The sequence below is a fragment of the Protopterus annectens genome, chromosome 8.part0 (genome assembly GCF_019279795.1).
Source record: "Protopterus annectens isolate FY-2018-M chromosome 8.part0, PAN1.0, whole genome shotgun sequence".
NCBI classification, from domain to species: domain Eukaryota; kingdom Metazoa; phylum Chordata; order Ceratodontiformes; family Protopteridae; genus Protopterus; species Protopterus annectens.
In genome coordinates this window covers 1,904,450,835-1,904,474,732 of record NC_056741.1, presented here as the reverse complement: position 1 = coordinate 1,904,474,732, position 23,898 = coordinate 1,904,450,835, and the positions used below count along the sequence as shown (strand labels likewise).

Below are 23,898 nucleotides of genomic sequence, written 5' to 3'. Positions count from 1 at the left end.
GAAGAAAAACCCCAATGAGGCACTTTATTTGACATTTGTTGACCAGGACAGTCCGATTGAAACAGTGTCCTTTTTCAGTGGAGGACCAGGGAGAAAAGCTCCACATAAAAGTAAGAAATATAAATACAAAGAAATAAATACTTTAGGCTATACATACAAAGATGATTTTCAAAAATAGAATATAGAACAAGTACGAGAAAATAAGGATGGAAGCAAAAACAGGTAGAAACAGAAAAAAAAAATAAAAGGATTATTTAGGAAGAAAAGTATCATAAAATGGATTATCCACAGTGTATAAAAATTTAGGGAAGAAATTCAAGTAGGGTGATTACAGTGACAAATCCAAGTACTATATAGGTAATTTTTAAGAGCTTTCTTAAACTCATGGACTTGGGAAATGGATCTGAGGTATAGGGAGAGTTTATTTAAAGCAAGAGCAGGAATGTAGTATGTACATGGTCTGATGAAGCCACGACATGTGGTGAAAGAGCTCACCTATAAATAAATGTGTTTCTTATTTTTACTGGATGGTATCTCGAGTCGTGCTTCAGTGCACCATTGTCATTTTTTGATATATATACACACACACACACACACTTGTGTATACATGGGAACAATGCAAACCTCCAGATTGACAGTTGTTAATGCTATCTGTTTAGTCGACACAATTTGGTCAACAAGCGTGTTAGATCACAAAAACACATACCAGCCAAGAAAACAGACCAATAATAACCAACCAGACTTGGCTGAAAGGCCAGTCAGGTGCTCATGGGATAATGAAATTTTATTTAAAAATGAGTTAAGCACTTTCGTCTTCTAGAGCAGGACTTCATCAGAACTAAATACCACAGTGCACTCTACAAATTTAAACTACACGTAACTAATTACTCCAGCAATCAGCACTAGCCAATTACATGCAATGGAAATAAAATTCCATCAAAAAATAAAAATATAACACAGTAAAAGCCTTTAAAGTGCAATGAAACAATAATAAAAGGTGTTCACACCAATCTAGTCCAATAACTCACAATTTATGTTCCACGAATAAATATTACGTTATATCCCAATACACTTGTGTTTCACTTCATACATCACAGTATGTTTTAAATAAATAATAAATAAATAAATAAACTAAAACTACCTGCCCTCAATTTTAACATACTGGGAATAGAAACAGCATCATTCAGCCCTGGGTTTTTGCTTGCATTCAAGCACATCTGCCAGAGCAGCTCCCTGTATGCCAAAGTTTGCTCCCAGGGACCACCTCTTGGGTTTCCAACCACATGTTCCATAATCATCGTCTTTCGTCTGTTCCCGTTAGGGGTCGACACAGCGGATCATCTGTTACAATTTCTTCCTGTCGTCTGCATCTTGCTCTGTCACACCAACCACCTGCATGTCTTCTCTCACCACATCCATAAACCTTACCTTAGGCCTTCCTCTTTTCCTGTTACCTGGTAGCTTCATCCTTTGCATCTTTTTCCCAATATACTCAGCACATGTCCAAACCAACGTAATCTTGCCTCTCTGGCTTTGTCTCCAAACCTTCCAACCTGGGCTGACCCTCTTATATACTTATTCCTAATCCTGTCCACCCTTGTCATACCCAGTGTTCCAAAATAAAAAAATCGGAGCAGTCATCTCCTTCTTGTGGATGACATCATATCTATGTTCACAAGTCTTTTTTGTAATGACCACTCAAGTCTTACCTATATAAAAAAGAGAAACAAAAATCACAGAACCCTAGACAAAGCACTCCCATGCCCTTACAGTTGAAATTTTGATTAAACGAACTGTATAACCAATATTGGGCTATGTAATGACATCCCCCCTCATATATAGAACTACACTGTCTACAAGTTCCACACTTCGGGGTACCTTTCCTTAAACCTCCTCCACAATTTCCACAACTAAAACTTTCTTTACCAATTTTTTCTTTAAGATTACACCTCTTAAAACTAAGTAAAGGCTGAGCCCCCACCTTCTCAGCTAGGTGTGGATCACTCTCAAGGACCTTCCAATTAGCCCCAACAGCATTTTTGATAGCATTACTTTCTGGGCCACACTTAAGTACCATACTATATTAAAATGGTACACCTTGGCTCACATTTTCACCACCTATATTAGTGCCCATACATTACATACATTTACTTCCTTATTAACGTCAGGCAGGCCCATACCCAGAAAGGGGTAGAATTTCATTTTTCTCCCCCTATTAATCTCACAATGAATATTGTCCACCAGATTCACAGTGTACCCAGTTTCAATAAGCATCTGGTTTAATACACCAATTTCCTCATTCAAATCCTCATCATCAGTTACAATCCTTGCCAGTCGTATCATCTGACCTTTTACTAAACTTCTCTTCTGCTTGAAAGGATGGGAACTATCAAAGTGCAAACTTTTTAAAAAAGGTGGGCTTTCAGTATAACTTAAGATATAAATATCTCCAAACTAAAATCATTAATTAACAATGCATCCCAATAATCAATCAAAATTTCAACTGTAAGAGCATAAGGGTGGTTTATCTAGCTTTCTGTGATTTTTCTCATTTTACATAAAAGGATTTATGAATATAGATATGATGTCAACAAGGAGACAAAAGCTCTGTCCAGACATAGTGTTACTTGTGTAGAAAATGGCAGGTGCGCTTGAATGCAAGCGAAAAGGCGGGTTTGAATGATGGTTTCTTTTGCCAGTATATTAAAATTGAGGGCAGCTAAACTGTAGGTCTCCTCAGTGTTTTATTAGGAACCCCTTTCTATGCTTCTTTTTTATATGTAATTGCATATGGACGTGTACAGATATTTTTGTTGTTTAAATAAATAATGAATGAATAATTAAGCCATGACCTGGTGTATGAAGTGAAACACAAGTTTATTGGGAGGTACAGTAATGTTCATTGTACGTGGAACATGAATTTTGAGTTACTGGACTATACTGGTGTAACTGCATTTTATTATTTTACAGTTTCGTTGCACTTTAAAGGTTTTTACTGTTATTTATTTTTTAATGGAATGTTATTTTATTTTCATGGCATGCAAATGGCTAGTGCTGGCTGGTGGAGAAATTAGTTATGTGTAGTTTAAATTTGTAGAGTGCACTGTGGTACTTCTCTCTAATGAAGTCCTACGCTAGAGGACGGAAGTGTTTAAATAACATTTCATTATCCCATGAGCTCCTGACTGGTCTTTCAGTCAAGTGTAGTTGGTTATAGTTGTGTGAGATTGACAATCCCTGTGCCTTCACAGGGCACTGTGCAATATCACAGTCAGTATATATTTGTATAACTAGCAGGGAGTGTGGAGGTGCATGGAGGTCTGTCATTTTTTTCTCCCTAAATTTGTTTGCACTTTCCTATGGTATTCCATGGTGCATGCATAGTGATGTGTTGATATATATATATATATATATATATATATATATATATACATATACACACACACACACACACACACACACACACACACACACACACACACACACACACACACACACTTATTAGCTAGTTAAATTACTACTATTTAGGAGTTCAATAAACAGCACATTTCACACTTCTAATAAAGGCAGTTAGCATTAAGTGACTTTATGAAATACATTAAATTTACTCATCTATTTACTTTCCCTGCTTATGAGGATTGCTAGAAGTATCCATTTCAAGTAAGTGGTGCAAATGCAATTCTGACAAGTCTTTGGCTGTAATTAGTACAAGGCTATTTGACCATAAACGTAGCATAACAAAAAATATTTAGGGAGCTTCCAATGTATTTACTTATTGTCTTCTTGCCCATCATTGGATGGTACAGTCTCCACCACTGCTGCAAGTTTTAATTTTACATTTTTTTATGAAAACACAATATTAAACATATGATGCTGTAGTTCTCATGTTTTGACAATGACAAAAATAAATTACAATGTACATGTGCTTAGCTAAATTCATACTAGTATAGAATTTTAGTGTGCCTGAATTAATGATATCACAATTTGGCTGGTATTCTGGAAACCATTTACAGGCATACCTCTCAAATGTACCTCATTATGAGTAGTGAGAGTAGGGACCAGGTTGAGGAGACCCTGGAGAGGTGGAGATATGCTCTACAGAGGAGAGGAATGAAGGTCAGCAGGACTAAGACTATATGTGTTTTTAATGAGAGAGAGAGGATAGAGGAATGTTGAGGATGCAGGAAGTAGAGATGGCGAAGGTGGATGAGTTTAAGTACTTGGGATCAACAGTTCAGAGTAATGGTGAGTGTAGAAGAGAGGTGAATAAGAGAGTACAAGCAGGGTGGAATGGGTGGAGAAGAGTGTCAGGAGTGATTTGTAACAGATGGGTACCAGTAAGAGTAAAAGGGAAGGTCTACAAGAGGGTAGTGAGACCAGCTATAATGTATGGGTTGGAGACGGGGGCATTGACAAAAAGGCAGGAGTCAGAACTGGAAGTCGCAGAGTTGAAGATGTTACGATTTGCACCGGGTGTGACAAGGATGGACAGGATTAGGAATGAGTATATTAGAGGGTCAGCTCAGGTTGGACGGTTTGGAGACAAAGTCAGATAGGCGAGACTGCGTTGGTTTGGACATGTGCTAAGGAGGGATGCTGGGTTTATTGGGAAAAGGATGCTAAGGATGGATCTGCCAGGTAAGAGGCAAAGAGGAAGGCCTAAGATAAAGTTTATGGGTATGGTGAGAGAGGACATGCAGGTGGTTGTTGTGACAGAGCAAGATGCACAAGACAGGAAGAAATGGAAACAGATGATCTGGTGTGGCGACCCCTAACGGGAACAGCCAAAAGAGAAGAAGATAAGCGTTTCTCTTTTCAGTCCTACAAATTCCATGTTCCATGCTGCAGGGGACAGCCACACATTCCTAAGTTCCTAAGTATTTTAACAAATACCCACGGTGAAGAATACTGAATAATAATTCATTAAAATAACATTTTATATGGATAAAATAACATTTAATCATACTGTGAGATTTCATGTTTAAGTTGTTAGCAAACAGTCCATATTTTTCCCATATGTTACAAATTACAAGTAGTAGTGTTCCACATTTTGGAGATGGAAAGTTGAGAACCGTTTATGTGAAACTGCCACACTTGTTTATTTCACTACACAAACATTGATTACTAATATTTTGTGAAGCTTTTCCTGAAAAATTCTACAAAAACATAAGTATTAGTTAATCATGAAATATACTTTAAAGAAGGAATGGGTCCACCTCAATTAACTATGCTCTAAAACATGTTAAGTCAGGATTACTACTGCAAGTAAATAAAACCAAAACATACAGCAATACAGTACAAGCTCTAGAAATGTAATTACACAGACCGCCGTAGGTATCATTTAAAGTGTTAACATAGCAAATATATGCTGGTTGTGAATATTTCCTCAAGACCACTGTACAGAAAACAAAACTCTGACATTTTAGACACAAAGCACAATAAAAAGAAAAAATATTTTTATTTTGCACTCATTTCCATTACTCCAAGTAATATAGAGCAAACAATAAGTATCATTTTACAAAAAGAAGGACATTTAATTTTAAATAGTCTTCCAATGTTTCAATGATGAATAAAAAAAATATTTATGGTAATTTTAAAGACCAGGATAACTACTGAAGGAGCAAATGTGTACATCAAGAGCTGCCTGTAAAGGTTCAAATTTTCAAAACACAGAAAATGTTTCTCAATCAGATAACACATTCAAGAGTCTTAAAGGGATAGTACGTAAACAAATAAATGCGCTATTAGAGAATGAATCTTAACAGTACTTATTTATTTTTAATAGTGATCAGGCTGCATATCTAAAAACTAAGTGTTTTTTTCTAGCCACATCACAGCCTACAAGGTTCAAGGACTATCTGTATGGGCAATTTGGAGTAGCCAATCAGCAATCATTTCTTTGGGAGATAGGCAGAAACCTACTTGGGTAGAGGAAGAGCTCTGTACAGGCAATAACTGCAGGTCAAGATCAAACTCAGGATCTTTGAGCAGTAAATAACACCATTAAGTAATATTACGCAATGTGTTACCAAGTAATTAAGAAAACAAGTTCTGCATTTTTATGCACGATGTTATATTTAAAACTGTTAAACTGCCATTTGTGAATGACTTCAGACCTATTAATAGCTTCTTACAGTTGATGCTTAGAGTTCTCCATTCACATAGCAACCTGGCTGAACCTTCACATCATCCTTTCTATAAACAGAATTGTGAAGAATGCTTTTACAGCGCGTCTTCTATAAAAAGTAATACTATTGTTTTCAGGTGGATAATGATGGTGCGAATGTGGTAATACACTGGAAGTTGCACTCTAAGCTCAAAAAATTAGATACTATTTAATTTGATTCTGACATACTCTTGAAGAAGGTAAGATATTTGGCAAGATGCTTGCAACAACAGTAAAAAGAATGAGTTTGTCACAGTGTCTTAATTTGAGAAAACTATACTTTTTGAATATTTTCCTCTACGGAGTATAATAAAACAATGTGACCACATTCATTAAGAATAAATAAAGGTCAGTTTCTGCAGGATGGACAAGGGGCATAAAAACAATTATCTTCATGGGGCCTCCAGAAAAGTAGTGCTACGAAAAACAGAAGAAACAATTTTTCCTGCGGAGGCGAGAATAGCTTCCCCATCTGAACTGGAATCAGAGTCACTACTTTCTGAGTAGGCTCCAAGGCCAGGCAAGATGCCAACACATACAGCAGCTGATGGGCAATGCATGACTACATTCTTCGCTGAATGGACTTCTGCTTTCTCACCGGAAGCATTTTCATTTTCTGGAAGAAAAAAAAAAAAGGAGTATTACAAATTTAAGTCAATATATTCTACACAAGGCTATTAACCCTTTCTAGTTCTACTGACATTAAACAATCTAGCATAAACATTACTAATAAAGCATCCTTCTGCAGTTCTTTAAAATTCTGTAAAAGGCATGACTCACTACCCTCTGTTGGTTATACTCTGGTTCTTCCAGAATGCAGCACAGCTTCTTCACAAGACTGCTGACTTAAGGATCATCTTAGTCTAGAAGTTGGTAAGATGCAGGATAAACTACATCTGACACAAATTAACTCTAAATACAATATCCCTCACTATTTCCAAGCAACTTAAATGTAAAGAGTTTAAATGTCCTATATCCAAAAACAGCCTCCTAATATCTTTTTCCCCATGCAGTAATGCTATATTATTTCCTCAGTCCATTACAAACAGTAAAACCACAATACAGGAAGTCTGTTTGCATCTGTTATCTTTCTCAGAAAGATCCCATGCTTGGGGAGGTATGCATGTCCATGACACCACACATCAACCTTGCAAGTGCACACAAGTCCCAGTACCTGCCAGTGCTACCCCCAGCCACTAGTTGGTACCCACCTGCAAAAGAACAGCAGCAAAACAGATGAGTTACTGCCACTGTTAACAAGTGTTACACAAATATACAGTTGCCTAGTTTATTGGAAAATCAACAGCAGTGGGACACTGGAAAGACTACTGACTGCCAAGAAGGCAGCAGTGTACTCCTAATCTATAACAGGGATCTCTTCACAGTAATTAATAACAATAGATATGCACTTAACATAACAGTAGTTGTGCAAGACAGGGTCCATCTTCCCCCTACTCAAAGGACTCATGTCCAACAGGACTCTGGTAGCTCAGCACCTAGAACTACCTTAGGCCACCAAACATCTCCCCTTTTCCCAAAATGCAATGTATGGAAGGACCTCTCTCTAGATCTCTATTAGCCCTTAGAAGTTGTAGACAAAAAAAAATAGCCAAAGCCAACCCCAGAGAAATAAGTAGGGAGAAGGATGAAGGATGTAGAAGTAGATGGACCCAATTCTATATATCAGTTTAACTACATAACTTTCACACGTGATACGACTGGGTCAGTCTTACTCCACTCATAGGACAGATTCTCAAGCACCATGCTGGACAGGTGCTTGCAAGGAATGTCACTAAGACAGTATCTCCAGGACAGACCACAGGAAACATCTGATATGTAAAGTGTCTTCCAATCTCAGTACTAAAATAAGACAAAAAAGGAATAAGAGACCCTAACAACAACTTCAATATCTAAACTGCCTTTTACTAACCATCTGGGAAAATAGAAGTATTAGTAGAAGCAAGAACAGTGCCCTGAGAAATACAGTGGTAACTATAGTCAGACATCCTCAGTTTTTGTGAGGGTGAGGAGGAAACTTTCAAACTGCATGGCAAAGTATAGTACAGGTAATTTGATGTACCATGTAGGCATATAACATATCCCTGACCCAACAGGAAAGTACAATCCTGTAAGAACTTACAACAATGGTAGATGGCCTATTACAGAAAGGTTTTCACTGCTAAAGTCCAGCCGAATTAATCATAGTCTAAACCTTCCCAGAAGCAAACATCCTACACACAACCTCAGCTCACAAGCATAGGGGTACATAAGCAGATGTATGAGTGAAACTCCTCAGACCATCTCCAAGCCTGAAGACATTCGAGAGAAAAGTTGCCAGCTAGGAGGGCAGAGCAGAAAATGAGAGAGCCCTCTCAGTCCAAGGCTCTGTCAGACAGGGCAACAAAGACAGAAACAATGGCAAATGGTCAGAAGGTAGAAAGAGGGTGGGAAGGAATACTACAACAGTGATCAGTAGGACATCTACTGTTATGGTAAATCGTTACACAACTGTACTACGTCTCACCTGACATCACTGTTGCACTATTTGGGTAAATGGGTGATTCACAAAGCTTAAATGAACAGAAAGGAGGATTCTGAGAAAGGTGAAAACTGTCCAGCAGGCCAGTAAGGTCTGACTTGGCAAAGGCTGCCCTATGCCTCGAAAATACATCAGTTCAGTAGTGTTCAGTGGAAGTGTGCCCAGAAGACCAGATGGCAGCTTCCAGAATGGTACTGGAATCTACCCCTTTGTAAGAGGCTCCAGAAAAAGCTACTGCTCTAGTAGAATGACCCTCTGGACAAGAAGGCAAGGTTTTTCAATAGTGTCAGTAACAAAAGAAGATGGACTTAGAAATCCAGCTTGCAATAGTTTGTTTGGATCAGCTTAGAGTCTGTGAAAGAGACAAATAGTTGGTCTAACTAATTAATTCATTCAGTCTTGTCCAGATAAAATCTTAGTTGTCTGTGCACATCTAGAGAATGAATAAGTCTTTCACCCCTGTTCTGTGGATTGGGAATGAAAGCAGAAAGCTTGATGGGCTGGCTGAAGGAAAACACATTTACCATTTTTGGCATGAAAGTGGAGTTGACCCTCTAAGACACTCTGTGGAACAGCTATGAGTGTAGGTAGTTCTGAGAATCTCCTAGCAGAAGTGAGAGAGAGGTACAAAATGGTTTTCCACGTGAAGAATTTGAGAGAAGAAGTGGCTGGTTCAAAGCGAAGCAGAGTAAGTTTTCCAGCACAAACTTGAGCTCCCAAGGGAGAGGCACATGCTTTCTCAGAATGCTTAAGTGTAGAACACCTTTTAAAAACTGTCTCACCTCATGCCTGGACATAGCAAGTAGGATGAGGGAAAGACAGGCTGAAATGGCTGAACTGCTTTTCAAAGCAAAACACAAACAGGACAAGAGGGATCTCTGATTTTATAGGGTCCTTATTGTTTACTTGACACCATATTGAAAATCTCTTCCATTTAGCCATGTAGGATTTTCTTTTGGTGGGCCTCGTTGCCTCCTGGAGGACCTAGAGCAGATCTTCATTAAACTGATTTCTAGAGAGAATCAGACTCCTATCATCCATAGGGTTAGGCTGAATAATGACGGGTTGGGATAAAGCAATGAGTCCTACTGCTGGGTGATCAGGTCCACTTTGTGGGGTATCTTGTGGTGATTGCTCCTGGATAAGTGATAGTGAAAGGGGAACCAATGCTGCCTTATCCAAAAGGGAGTTGCTAGTAGAATTTTTGATTTTTTTCTTTCTAGACTTTTGGTAGCACTGGAAATGGAGGGTAAGAGTAAACTTGAGATGCTGCAATAAGACCCAAGGTAAAGAGGCCTGGATTAGCAGACCATCTAGGCTGGGGAATATTTCTATTCCCCACGTCCTGTAAAAGGCTATAACTGGGGCTAGATACTTTGTGAATACACTGGGGGCACAAGTAAGCCCAAATGCAAAGCATCCTTCAAATCCAGAGTTACTAGACAGGCCTGCAGAAGGATAAAGGGGGAAAAAGGGGTCTGAAGAGACAGCATTTTGAAAGTGGGTACCTTGAGGAATGTGCTGACCCTGGGGGAGATCCAGTATGAGTCGCCACTGTCTTTTTCTTGGTGCCAGAAAGATGCTGGAGTAGAATTCCTACCCCACAAACTGAGGAGGAACTAGCTCTATGGTGCCTTGGAACTGTAGTTCCCGAAGGATAGGAGGGAGAATATTTAGCTGGTTGTGGGGCAGGGTTGGAATGCCTTTGAAGGGAGGTAGTTCTTTCCATGACATACTGTAACCTTTTTTTTTTTTTATGATGAGTGCCCACTTGTCTGTGGTAATCTGTTCCCAATTTGTAATGGAAAGAGAGAGTCTTTTTAAAAGTGGAAGGGTAAGATGGGAGAAGGGTTTGGGAAGATAGTCACAGAGACTTATCTGTGAAAGGCCTCCTAGCTCCCAGATCTGTGGGTCTCTCTCGGGTTTTTCAGGAAATCTTTTTATGGGTACCTTCTTCTGAGAAAGCCTATGTTCCCTTCTAACAAAGGAAGTGGCATTGGCTGGGTAATTCCTTTGGTATCTGAGCACAGAGGTAAGAAGGATTTCCATGCAGTCCTTCATAATTTCATCTAGCTCCAGCAAAGTTCTGAACAAGGTAGCTGACTGTTGTCCAAAATTACAGTTGTGTACACTTACCATAAATGCAGATGTTCATGTGTCTTCACTGTTGCAGTCATCACATTTGGGTTAGCCCTGCTGGCGTAGCCCTCGGCCGGCCTGAATACCAGAGACTTAGTATTTCTGCGTCGGTTGCTGTTGCTTGAAGACTGATGTCAGGTCATCAGTGGTATAAAGGAAGGCAGCCAATGCCATTACATCAGTTTTTCTTGTCCTAACCAGTCAGGACCCCCCCAAAGTAGGAGGCCAGGCTCTGGTGGCAGGACAGCACCAGTGGAAAAAAAATACCAATATGTCCCTTTTAAGGAAAGGAAAACAACAAGGAAGAAAGGTAACAAAAAGAAAAAGGAGGAAAGGAGGGAGGGAAACCTGGACTGCAACAGTGAAGACACTTGAACATCTACATTTATGGTAAGTGTACACAACTGTACTATGTTCTTCGTGTTTCACTGTTGCAGTCATCACATTTGGGTAGATTCCCAAAGCTGTGGAAATGGGTGGAGGCAGTCAAGGAAGCTAGGGGCTGGCTAGCATGCCCTGCAAGACTGCAGAGGCAAAACCTGCCCTGAAGTTAGAAAAAAAAGGCAGGTGATAATGTTTGGTAAAGGTGTGAACAGATGTCCAGGTGGCAGCCTCCAGGATGTCCCTGGTGGGGATTCCTCTGAGGAATGCTGCAGAGGTGGAGGCTGCTCTGGTGGAGTGGGTCCTGCCCCCTTGGGGGGAGGCTTGCCATGCTGTTTGTAGCAGAAATGAATGCAGTGTTGTCAGAAAAAATATGTATTAATGTGTGTGTTTAGTGCTTATTAGAAGCTAAAAGGGTTAACACATTTCATTCTATTTTATGTACAGCTTAGTTTTGTATGAAACTACAAGATGCTTTTCTAAAATGACAATATGCTTTCTGTAACTGAAAGATGCTCTCTGACCTAGTATTTGCTAGCACAGCAAAATTCATGTTTATGCCTTTTGGAAATATACTGAGAAGCAGGTGATTATCTGCTAGGTCAGGAAATTAATGAATAGAACAATACTGTTTTCTATAATGTTACTGAACTTGAACAATCAGCTCTGTTTGTGTTATGAGAACATGCACAGCTGCAGAAGAACTAGATACAGTTAAACAAAGACTGCTTGGAGAAATGAACTATAATCTGTACTTGCTTTGTGCTCGAATTAGCCATAGTACCTTGAATGGTAACACTGCATAGTGAGAAGTTGTATCTGACAGGTGGTCATCAAGGCCACGTTGTTTTTCTTAGGAAGTTTTTTCCTAAACTTGATGTGCCAGCAGAAAATCATGGACAAACAGCTGCTATGAAATAATACTGAAATAACTTGTGATTTGTTACGTCAGCTTAGTAGGCAATGTCTTGTAAGAAATGTATAAGAATGGCTTCACTTCCTGATTTTAGTTAGACAAACTCTGTATTAGCACGTTTTTGTCTCCTTGCTGAAAGATTAAAGTGCCTTAACCTGAACCTGCCGTGTATTGATCTTTTTGAAGTTGATTTTTCCTTTGACAGATTGGCCCTTCGGACCGGAAACTCTCACTTTGCCTCAGGTCAGATGGGCCAGGTGGCATGAAACCGTACGGGGAAGAGACCACATCAGTTCTTCTGCGCTGAAAGACCTCCGACTGAATTGTCGTTCAAAAGAGGCCAGCCACTGTTCTGATCTGCGACTGGAGGATGAGTTATCACACGAACCAGAGACGGTCAATCACGGAGGCTCAGGTAAGGTGAGATTTACCTTTTTTCTGTTTTAGATCAGGGACTTGATTTGTGTCATCTGTCAGGAGATTTGTTTTGTACAAGTCAGGGACAGGAAGATTGCAGTCTTGTCATAGATCAGGGAAACAGGATAGGTAAGGCAGTTATTCTAGATAAACTGTGAAAAAGAGAAAAATCGTGGTACCACGTAAAATAAGAAGGGTTACATAACAGCTCAAAGGTTAAAATAAAATGGGAAATAAGTGCACAAAAAGATCCCAAGATCCACCATTAACTGAAGATGCAAAATATATGCAATTACAACGTGCCGACAATGTTAGGTACTATACAAAATGGGTTAATAAATATGAATTTGATGGCAAATTAGAAAAATCCTCACTTATTAAACTTGTCAAACAGCTTAAAACTGATGCAAGAGGTCAGGTAAAAAAGCAACGTCAATTAGGCATTCCTCAGGCACACAGGTGGATTGAGGAAGCGAACCGTAGGGAACAAAAGAGTAATAATTCAAAAGCAATGTTTCTAGATAAAGAGGATAATAACTTGGTAATAGCATCAGCCCCTCCGCTTCCCATACCAGAATATGAAGCGGGTGGACAAGTTGGTCCACCTCCGCTATATCCGGCTGTCCCCGCAAAGCCAAAACCGTTTGTCAGAGATCCCATCGAGACTAGGTCTTGAACACGTAACTTAAGAGGGGATAATGAATATCAAATAAATGAAAATTCACGAGGTATGAGTGAAGAAATGTGTCTGCTCATAGAAGTACCAAATCCTCAGGCAGGACAGGAAGGGAAGAACCCAACTCTCCTAGTATATAGACCGTGGACACCGGAAGATATCCGGAAAGCCACAGAGGGAATTCCCCATCCAAAAGTTAATTTTAGAAAATTCTTAGAAGACTTACAGGGCATGAGGTTAAGTTATCATTTAAATGGAGAAGAAGTAGAAAAAGTAGTCAGACAAATCGTAGGTCCAGATTGGCACATGATCAGTGGCAACTGGAATCCCCGTGACGCAGAACACAAGCCACTCCCACATAGCAACGCAGAGCTGGATAACAGAGTAAAAGGTCTTACAGACCGAATCTCTGAGAAATGGAAACCTAGGGCAGACTGGACTTGCATTAATCAATGCATCCAACAGGAAAGTGAAACTGTTGATAGATATTATGCTAGATTATTAGAATGTTTTAATAACCATTGTGGAATGCAGGTACCTGAAGACCAAACACATGATTCCCCATATGAGCAGCAGCTAAAGAATGCATTTTTGAAAGGCAGTATTGCACCCATTAGCAGCTTTATTACAAAGCACATGGTAGATCACCGTACAAGTAGATTACAGTCATTACTTGAATATGCAAGACATGCCGAAAGGCATTTTAATAACAAAAAGAAAACCCAAGTATTTGCTGTAGAAGACAGAGCAGAAGTTTTTGTAGTACAATCGGGAAAAAAGGGCAAGAAAAATGCCCAGGGAAACAAACAATCTGATAAACGATCAGAAGAGTTTGAAGAAAGAAAGAAAAGGGGTGAATGTTTTAAATGCGGGGAAAAAGGGACATTTAGCAAGGGATTGCAAACAAAACAAGAAGGTAGCCATGGAAGATAAGGAGGGTGAGGACTGACTATATGATAGTCAAGAATCACTAGAAAGGAATAACCAAGAAAAGATAAATGCAAATGTGACAGAAGGAATAGAGAATGTGACAGAAGAAATACAGGAAGTGCAGGAAACCACATATAGTGAAGAAAATGTAATTTTAGACTTAGCATTATTGAGCTTAGAGCTCTATTTAGCAGACACGAAACCGGAAGTTACACTTCTGGTAGAGGGGAGGGAAGTTAAATTTCTGTGCGACTCAGGGGCATCACGAACCCAGATACATCCTTCCAAACTACCAGAAAATTCAGAATCACTTGATTACATATTAGTGAAAGCAGCTAATGGACAGCTGTATCGAGAGCCACTCTCCCATAACATAGCAATAACTGACCCTGTTTCAGGGATGACCCAGAAAAGCAAAATTGTTGTTTCTGCAAAATGCCCAGTAAACCTTTTGGGCAGAGACCTTATGCAGATATTTGGCATAGCAGTAATTCTGACTATGCAGGGTATGGAAGCACAGCGACAAATGGATACTTTTGTAGTGCGACCGGAGGGTGAAACATTTTATTGGTACAGCCAGGACTTGGTTACGACTGGTCCAGGGGCAGTAACCGAAGAACTGATGAACGTAGCCATCAGTAAGTCCCCCTCCCTTGACACTAATAAACAGCATTTGTTGCACTGTACTCTATATTATTGTAGCACACCAGGACCTGATAAGGAATATGAGCAAGAACTGTTTAGAAACCATGCCAACAGATCAGTATTACGTAATCTGTACTGGGACACAGAAGGGAACAGTGTAGTTAGCTGTTCATTGCCCCAGGAATTCTTTGCGCTTTACAAATCTAATCGATTACCACGTTAGTTTGACTAAAGACAAGAATGTGAAATGGGCAGACTTAGGAGAAAAGGTCACAAAGTGGGAAAAACAGACAGAGTTAGAACTGTCAGAACAGGGAGTACAAAAGCAGAAGTTAAATTGGATAACACAGACACGCCCAGCTGTACATTTGCAGTCAAGTGAGGACAGCTGAGTAGCACTCTTACTAGAAGAGGAAGAAAAAGCCTTACGAGACAAACCAGAAACTCTCTGGTCAACAGGAAAATCAGATGTAGGACTTATTCGTACAGCAGGACCAGTTACTATCACGCCAAAATCAGCATTTAGACCACAGAACAGACAATATCCCTTAAGAAAAGATGAAGAAGTAGGAATCAAACCTATAATAGCAGCTTTACTTAAGGAAGGAGTACTGATAGAATCTCCCGATTCACCATGTAACACACCCTTACTTCCTGTCAGGAAAGCAAACGGAGAATGGCGTATGGTCCAAGATTTACAAGCTGTAAATGACGCAGTAATACCTAGAGCACCTATGGTGCCAGATCCAAACACCCTGATGATTGATTTAAAGCCTCAACAGAAGTATTTTTCTGTGGCAGATATTAGCAATGTGTTCTTTTCAATACAGATATACCCTGACAGCCAACATTGGTTTGCATTTATATTTCAGGGGAAAAGGTACACATACACAAGACTACCACAGGGGTATTGTGAAAGTTCAACAATATTCGCACAAGAAATGGCAAGTAACGTGACGGGATTTATCCCACCGAGAGGCAGCCAGATTTTACTTTATGTAGATGATATCCTGCTGGCAGCCCCCACCCAGCAAGAATGCAGAGAAGATACCATAGCATTATTACAATTTTTAGCCACTCAAGGACATAAAGTAAACAAAAACAAATTGCAGCTTTGGAAAAAGCAGGTCAAATACCTGGGATATGTGATATCCAAAGAAGGCAGAATATTAGATGAAGAAAGAAAAATAGCAATTTTACAAGCACCCAAACCAACTACCAAGAAGGAAATTATGTCCTTCCTGGCTACAACTAATTTCCGTCAGAGTTCGATTCCAAACTATGCTTTGGAATCTGCTCCATTGACTGACTTGATATACAAGAAGCCTATGGCAGCACAAGATTTATTACAATGGACACCAGAAGCAGAGTCAGCTTTCTGTAAATTAAAGCAATTGATAGCGTCCTCATTAGTTTTAGGATTACCAAACTATCATAAACGTTTTTTCCAAACTGTAGATTGTAAGCAAGGTTATATGACATCAGTACTGACACAGCAACATGGGGACAAGCAATGTCCCATAGCTTACTATTCATCACAGCTGGACCCAGTGGCACGATCGCTGACCCACTGTGTACAAGCAGTAGTCGCAGCTGCAATGGCAGTGCAGGCTTCAGCCTCAGTAGTGTTGTTCCACCCTCTCACATTGAGAGTGCCTCATGCAGTCGCGATTATTTTACTGCAAGAAAAAGTAGCATATCTTTCTCCTGCTAGACATCTTTCCTGTATGACTACACTGTTGAGCCAACCTCACATGACAATTGAACGGTGTACAACTTTGAATCCGTCTACCTTGCTCCCAACCTCTGCGGATGGCACACCACACAGCTGCCTGCAGGAGATTGAGCAAAAGACACTACCTAGAAAAGATCTTACGGATGTTCCCTTGGATGATGCCGAGGTGACATATTACGTGGACGGCTCATGCAAAAGGGGTCCCACAGGACAGAATCTAGTAGGATATGCAGTAGCTTCTGATACTGAGATTTAAGAAGCGAAATCTTTACCACACAATTTATCGGCACAAGCAGCAGAATTGATTGCCTTGACACAGGCATGTACCTTAGCAAAGGGTAAATGTGTAAATATTTTTACTGATAGCCAGTATGCTTTTTCTACTGTACATGTTTTTGCGCAACAGTGGAAGAATAGAGGAATGATAACATCTACTGGCAAACCGATTAATCATGCGCAGTTTATTTTGGATTTGTTAGAATCTATTTAGTTACCTCAGAAAGTAGCTATTTGTAAATGCGTAGCTCATACCAAGCAACAAGATAGGATTTCAAAAGGTAATGCGAGAGCTGCTACAGCTGCAAAGCAGGCAGCTTCAGCTTCAGAAGTATTTCTTTTGAGTGAGGAATTACAACCCTCTGAGATTTTAGATTTAGAAATGTTGAAAACAATGCAGACACTTACTACAAATGTAGAAAAACAGAAATGGATAAAACGGGGAGCAATTCTTGAGAAAGGGCTGTACATCTCCAAAGAAGGAAAACCGATATTGCCATCTAACTTGTTTAGATATGCAGCTTTCTTGAGCAATGGGCAGTGCCATGTCTCAACAGGGGGGATGGTACAGTTAGTGAATCGAGTGTTTACAACATATGGGTTCATAAACTACACTAAAAATTTTTGTGCGGCATGTCATGTTTGTAATAAACATCATGCACAAGGGGCGTTGAAGCCTAAGCAAGGGAGTTTCCCTACACCACCATACCCGTTCCATACTATGTGTATGGATTTCATAGAACTAAATAAATGCGAAAATAAGAAGTATTGTCTTGTCATTATAGATATGTTTTCCAAATGGGTGGAAGCTTTTCTAACTAAAAATCCAGATGCAGCTACTGTTGCGAAAGTTCTTGTTAAAGAAATTATTCCTAGATTTGGCATACCAGAAAAGATCTATAGTGACAATGGCACACACTTTGTAAATCAAACTATACAACAGTTTGAGTCGATATTTCGGAATTTCCTTGAAAAACCATTGTGCATACCACCCACAATCTGCAGGATTACTAGAGAGGCATAATGGAATTTTGAAAAATAAGCTTAGGAAATCAATGAGTGAAATACAAAAGAATTGGGTGCACTGCCTGCCTCTGGCACTGCTGAGCATGAGAACTGTTCCAAATGCAAAAGGGTTAACTCCTTTTGAAATACTGTTTGGGAGGGCATATTATATACCTCAATGGAAACCTCTCGTGCCTGCAGACCAGGAGGCCGACAGTTCACTTGCAGAATATATGAGACGACTTTTAAGTAATAAACAACTTTTGCAGTTAAATTCTGTTTCAGATAAAGAACAAACCAGACCATCGGAAGCAGCAGTAGTCCCAGGCACGTGGGTCTGGGTGAAAGTCATCAAGAGAAAGAACTGGACATCACCGAAGTGGGAAGGGCCGTACCAAGTGCTACTGTCAACACCCACTGCAGTCACGATCGCAAAGCAAGTGTCCTGGATTCATTTGACACATTGTAAACTGGTTAAAAACTTTGAACTGGACAAAACCCTTGTTACTGTTACACAACAAGAACAAAATGACCAGATATAGAGAAAACAGGAATGCAGAACAACCCCAGAAGTATTGCATGATCATCCTGTTAACCATACTGATAACAATGATCTTTTTGCTGTGGCCTTTCCTTTTTCCAGCCACATGAGCTGAACCAAAGAAACGTGATGCATTGCTCATAGACTGGCATCCAAACTTTAACACTTACCAAGCAATTAAATATATGTATGCTGAAACTTTTAATGTTTCAAATTGCTGGATTTGCACAGCTATACCAACAGCATACGGGGGATTATTAATGACTGCTGTCCCCCTAGGGGTCAATGAGACCTGGGAAAATTTAATTTTTGATACTACAACTGTAAAATCACAAGACAAAATAGCATTTTACCTGCCTGTTACACAAAAGGGAATTGTGTGTTTTTACAAAAATGATACTGTTCAGGTAGGGTGGAGTAATTGTAATGTGACTGTTCCTTACAAATGTTATACCAAAGCTAATAATGCAGGTTATCTTTGTGATGCAAACTATGACTCGTATATTGAGTCAATACACAAAACGATTGATGAAATGCAATGTAATCCTGTTCTTTTTAAACAACTATTATTGATAAGAAAATGTTTCATGCAGGGCAAGTGTATATTAATACTAAAGTAGAGAATTGTTATTTTGTTTGTGGGGAAAAAGGCATACAAATGGTTACCTGAGAACTGGCCCGGCAGTTGTTTTTTGGGTTACCTGGTTCCGGCCATACGACACACTGCAGTCTTGCCTCAGGGAAGAATTCGAAATGTCAGAGAGGTCACCAAGAAAACCGGAAACCCAATCAAGAGGCCTGAAAATCCAGTGAGACGAATCAAAGCAGGCTGGAGAAACCATAATTCCGTGAAAAACAAAGATAACCTGACACACATGGACTTGAGTGACACTATTATATCGTGGGCAGGTATAGCTCCTGCATATGGCGCAGTGAAATCGATTTGGGAGCTGAGGAAACTGTCCAAACTTTTCGAAGTAATGAGTAATACAACTTTTTCTGCTCTCGAATTAGTGACTGATGAACTGAACGCTATGAGAACTGTGGTGCTTCAAAACCGCATGGCTCTTGACTTCACCCTAGCGGCGAAAGGTGGTACGTGCGCTTTAATAAAAGAGGAGTGCTGTTCGTATATTCCTGACAACCAGCATGAGATAAACGACCATCTTGAGGTGATTCAGCAAGTGTTGGCCATGACCAAACCAGGCCCAAACCCACTGATGGACTTTTTCCAGAATTTGTTTGGGGGGGGGGTAGCATCCTAATGAACATCCTGATTGCCATTTGTGTGGGATTACTCCTATTGGGAGTGTGTGTTTGTTGTGGTATTCCCTGCATGAAAAGATTAATCAAAGATTTTATAGACATGTCAGTTTCTGAGACTTAAAGTACTGAAATTGAAGAATTGTTGAAAAGTGAAACACTTTCATAAGTTTAAACCGAATGACTCTCTTAACTGCAAATCGTGAACAGAAGAGGTTAGGAGAAGAAGCAAACTGTTTATGCTTTTGAAAATAGAATAAAAAGTATTAACAGGGGGAAAATGTCAGAAACATATGTATTAATGTATGTGTTTAGTGCTTATTAGAAGCTAAAAGGGTTAACACATTTCATTCTATTTTATGTACAGCTTAGTTTTCTATGAAACTACAAGATGCTTTTCTAAAATGACAATATGCTTTCTGAAACTGCAAGATGCTCTCTGACCTAGTATTTGCTAGCACAGCAAAATTCATGTTTATGCCTTTTGGAAATATACTGAGAAGCAGGTGATTATCTGCTAGGTCAGGAAATTAATGAATAGAACAATACTGTTTTCTATAATGTTACTGAACTTGAACAATCAGCTCTGTTTGTGTTATGAGAACATGCACAGCTGCAGAAGAACTAGATACAGTTAAACAAAGACTGCTTGGAGAAATGAACTATAATCTGTACTTGCTTTGTGTTCGAATTAGCCATAGTACCTTGAATGGTAATACTGCATAGTGAGAAGCTGTAAATGACAGGTGGTCATCAAGGCCACGTTGTTTTTCTTAGGAAGTTTTTTTCATAAACTTGATGTGCCAGCAGAAAATCATGGACAAACAGCTGCTATGAAATAATACTGAAAGAACTTGTGATTTGTTATGTCAGCTTAGTAGGCAATGTCTTGTAAGAAATGTATAAGAATGGCTTCACTTCCTGATTTTAGTTAGACAAACTCTGTATTAGCACATTTTTGTCTCCTTGCTGCAAGATTAAAGTGCCTTAACCTGAACCTGCAGTGTACTGATCTTTTTGAAGTTGATTTTTCCTTTGACAAGTGTGATATCCATTTGAAATTGTTTGTTTGGAGATGGCTTTGCCTTCTGCCCCTGAAGCAAAGCTAACCAGTGGTTGATCAGATTTTTTGAAGGGTTTAGTCCTGTTCAGATAGTATCGGAGATGTCTGTGCACATCTAGAGACTGCAGAATCCTTTCCCCCTTGTTTTGAGGGTTAGGAAAGAAGGTAGTCAAATGGATGGATTGGTTGAGAGCCACACTGGATACCACCTTGGGCATGATGGATGGATTAGTTCTGAGGGATACCCTGTCTGAATGGAAGATGATGAAGGGTTCCACTGCCATGAGTGCTTGCAGCTCAAAGACTCTTCTGGCTGAACTGATGGCTAGGAGGAAGGCTGTCTTCCTGGAGAGAAATTTTAGCTCTGCAGAAGAAGCTGGTTTGAATGGAGGCAGGGTAAGCTTTTCCAAGACAAAGTTATGGTCCCAAGCCGGTGTTGGTGCTCTTCTGGGGGGGCCTCAAATTGTTAGCCCCACTCAGGAACTGCTTGATCAGAGGGTGTGAAAAAAAGAGGCTGCTCATTCGGGAAAGTGAGCAGAAATAGCAGAGGCATGAATGTTTATAGAGGAGAAAGAGAGACCACTGTGTAGTAGGTGAGCTAAGTATTCCAGGATGGAGGACTGTGCTGTATTGGCCCCCTTAGCCTGGATCCAAGTGCAGAACTTTTCCATTTATCTGCACAAGACTTTCTGGTGCTAGGGCTTCTGGCCTCTCGGATAACATCCAGAACCTGTTTACTGAGGAGGGCAGATAGGTTGGGGGTCAGGCTATAAGCCAAGCTGTCAAATTGACTGTCTGCAGTTGGGGGTGCATGAATTTCCCTTCCCTATGGGTTAGGATGTTGGGAATCTGAGGAAGATTGGGGACAGGCTGCGCAGCAAGGGGTACCAGTGCTGTCTGGGCCAGTCTGGAGCTATGAGAATGGTCCTTGTTTTTTTCTCCATTATTTTGATCAGTACCTTGGGAATGAGAGGTAGGGGAGGAAAGGCCTAGACCGGGAGGTTTACCCAGGGGAAGGGCAGGGCATCTACTTTTCATGCCATGCAGTGATGCTCCCTGGTGCATAATTTGCTGAGTTGATGGTTGGGTGGGAGGCAACAAGGTTGACCTCCGGGGGTCCCCATTTCTGAGTTATTGGTAAGAAGGTGTTTTTGCTGAGATGCCACTCATGGGGGTCCAACAGTTTTCTGCTTAATTGGTCTGCCAGGGAGTTGAGACAGCCTGGCAGGTATTGTGCTAACAGGTGTAGATGTATGGAAGAGGCTGTGAACCAAAGGGTCATGGCCGGCCTGCACAGCAGGTAGGAGTGAGTCCCTCCCTGCTTGTTGGTGTACCACATCACTGTGGTGGTGTCGGTTTTGATCAGAAGAACCCCTGGAGAGAGAAGGGGTTTGAAAGCTATCAAAGCCTGCTGCACAGCCATCATCTATTTTAGATTGTGTGCATGGGGAGTTGCTGGGGGTTCCACTGGCCCTGTATGCACCTGCCGTCCAGGTGTGCACCCCAAGCGTAGTCTGATGCATCTGTGGTGAGGGGAGAAGGGCAGTCCGTTGTTGTGGGAGCAGGCTGTTGCCCACCAAAGAAATTCCTCCCTCAGGCAAGGAATAATAGGTAAAAGAGTTTCCAGATCTTGAGTGTGTTGACACCAAAGGCTCTTAAGGTACCACTGAAGTTTCCTCATATGCAGTCTGGCATATGGAATAAAGAGTATGCAAGATGCCGTGAACCCCAGGGCTTGCAGGATTTCCCTTGCAGAAAGATGGGGCCTGGAGGCCAGTTGAGAGAAGTAAGCTGATAGGAAACTTTGTTCCTCTGGTGTTAGGCATGCAATCTAGGATGCTGTGTCCAGACTTGCTCCCAGGAAGATTATCCTTCTGGTGGGTACCTCTTTGGATTTCTTTTTGTTGACTGTGTACCCTAAGGAGGTTAAGTAGGTCCTTTACAAAGGCCAGGTCTTTCAGCAGCTTTTCCTGGCTGTCTGCCTGAATAAGGCAGTCGTCTTAAGTAGGGGTAAATTTGAATATTTCTTTGTCTGCAAAAAGCAATGGCCGGAGCCAGGCATTTTGTGAAAACTCTGGGAGGAGTAGATAAGCCAAAGGGAAGTGCAAAGAACTGAAAGTGTTGAGATCCTGCCCTGAAGCGAAGATATTTTCTGCAGGACTCCCTGATGGGAATGTGGAGGTAGGACTCTTTTAGGTCCAGGGTGACTAGCCAAGAGTCCTTGGACAGCATGGGTATCTGCTGGAGGGTGCATATTTTGAATTTTGGGATCACCAGGAAGGTGTTTAGAATGGATAGATCTAGGATGGGGTGCCAGGTGCCCTCTTTTCTGGGTACCAGAAAAAGTCTGGAGTAGAAGCCTTGGCCTATCTGCTCTGCAGGAACGTGTTCTACTGCTCCCAAGGAGAGCAGAGTACGGATTTGCTTTTGAGCCTCTGCCCACTGACTTGGTGGTAGATCTGGGAACCCTTTTGGGGTTGAAAGGGTGTGGAAGGAGAATTTGTACCCCTGAGACACAATGTTCAGAACCCATTGGTCCTTGGGTAATGGTGGTCCAGCTGCTTGAGTGAAAGGAGAGTTTTCCTCCTGGGGTATATGATGGTGGGCCGAGGTGAGGTGGGGAGGGGGTGAGTCATTGTGAGCTTTTACCATAAGGGGGTGGCTTAGAACTCCCTGGTTTTGAAGTGGAGGCAGTCCACTGCTTAGACCTCTGCAACCCATGGGACTGCTGTCTTGGAGGTCTGCTTCCACAGGGTCTAGGCTGGCCCTGTTTACTAGGTGCAGGAAAGGACCAGTGCTTGCAAGGAAAATGGCTGCTGAACCTAGGGGTCTGTACCTGTAAGAATTCTTTAACAGTCTGCACAGATTTTGCTTTTTCTTCCATCTTTTTTAACACCTCGTCTGCTTTAGTACCAAATAAATTATCTTTGTGCAAGGGTGGATCCAACAATTTTGATCTGACATGGTCTGGCAGGGGTTGTTCCTTAAGCCATGCATGTCTTCTAATGACAGATCCAGTGACTGCTGCCCTGCAAGAAGCTTCTAGGGCGTCAAAACCGCAATGCAAAGTGTGTTTAGTTACTTGACCAGCAGAGTGCATTAGTTCCTGTAAATCTTTACAGTCTGCCCATGCAGGAAAGGAGGAAATTTTTTGTTTAAGGAGTTCCAAGGTATGTTGCTGATATTTAAGAATATGGAACTGACAA

The 23,898-nt window shown here is 40.7% G+C and overlaps 1 long non-coding RNA gene across 1 annotated transcript in view; it reads right to left on the bottom strand.

Annotated features, from left to right (window-relative positions):
* Nucleotides 1-5,439: 5,439 nt before the first annotated feature.
* The window catches only part of LOC122809710, a 55,624-nt gene continuing 37,165 nt past the window's right edge, over nucleotides 5,440-23,898 (bottom strand). Inside the window, exon 2 of the long non-coding RNA XR_006365940.1 lies at nucleotides 5,440-6,782. This is a non-coding gene — a long non-coding RNA (uncharacterized LOC122809710). The remainder of the gene's footprint in view (nucleotides 6,783-23,898) is intronic.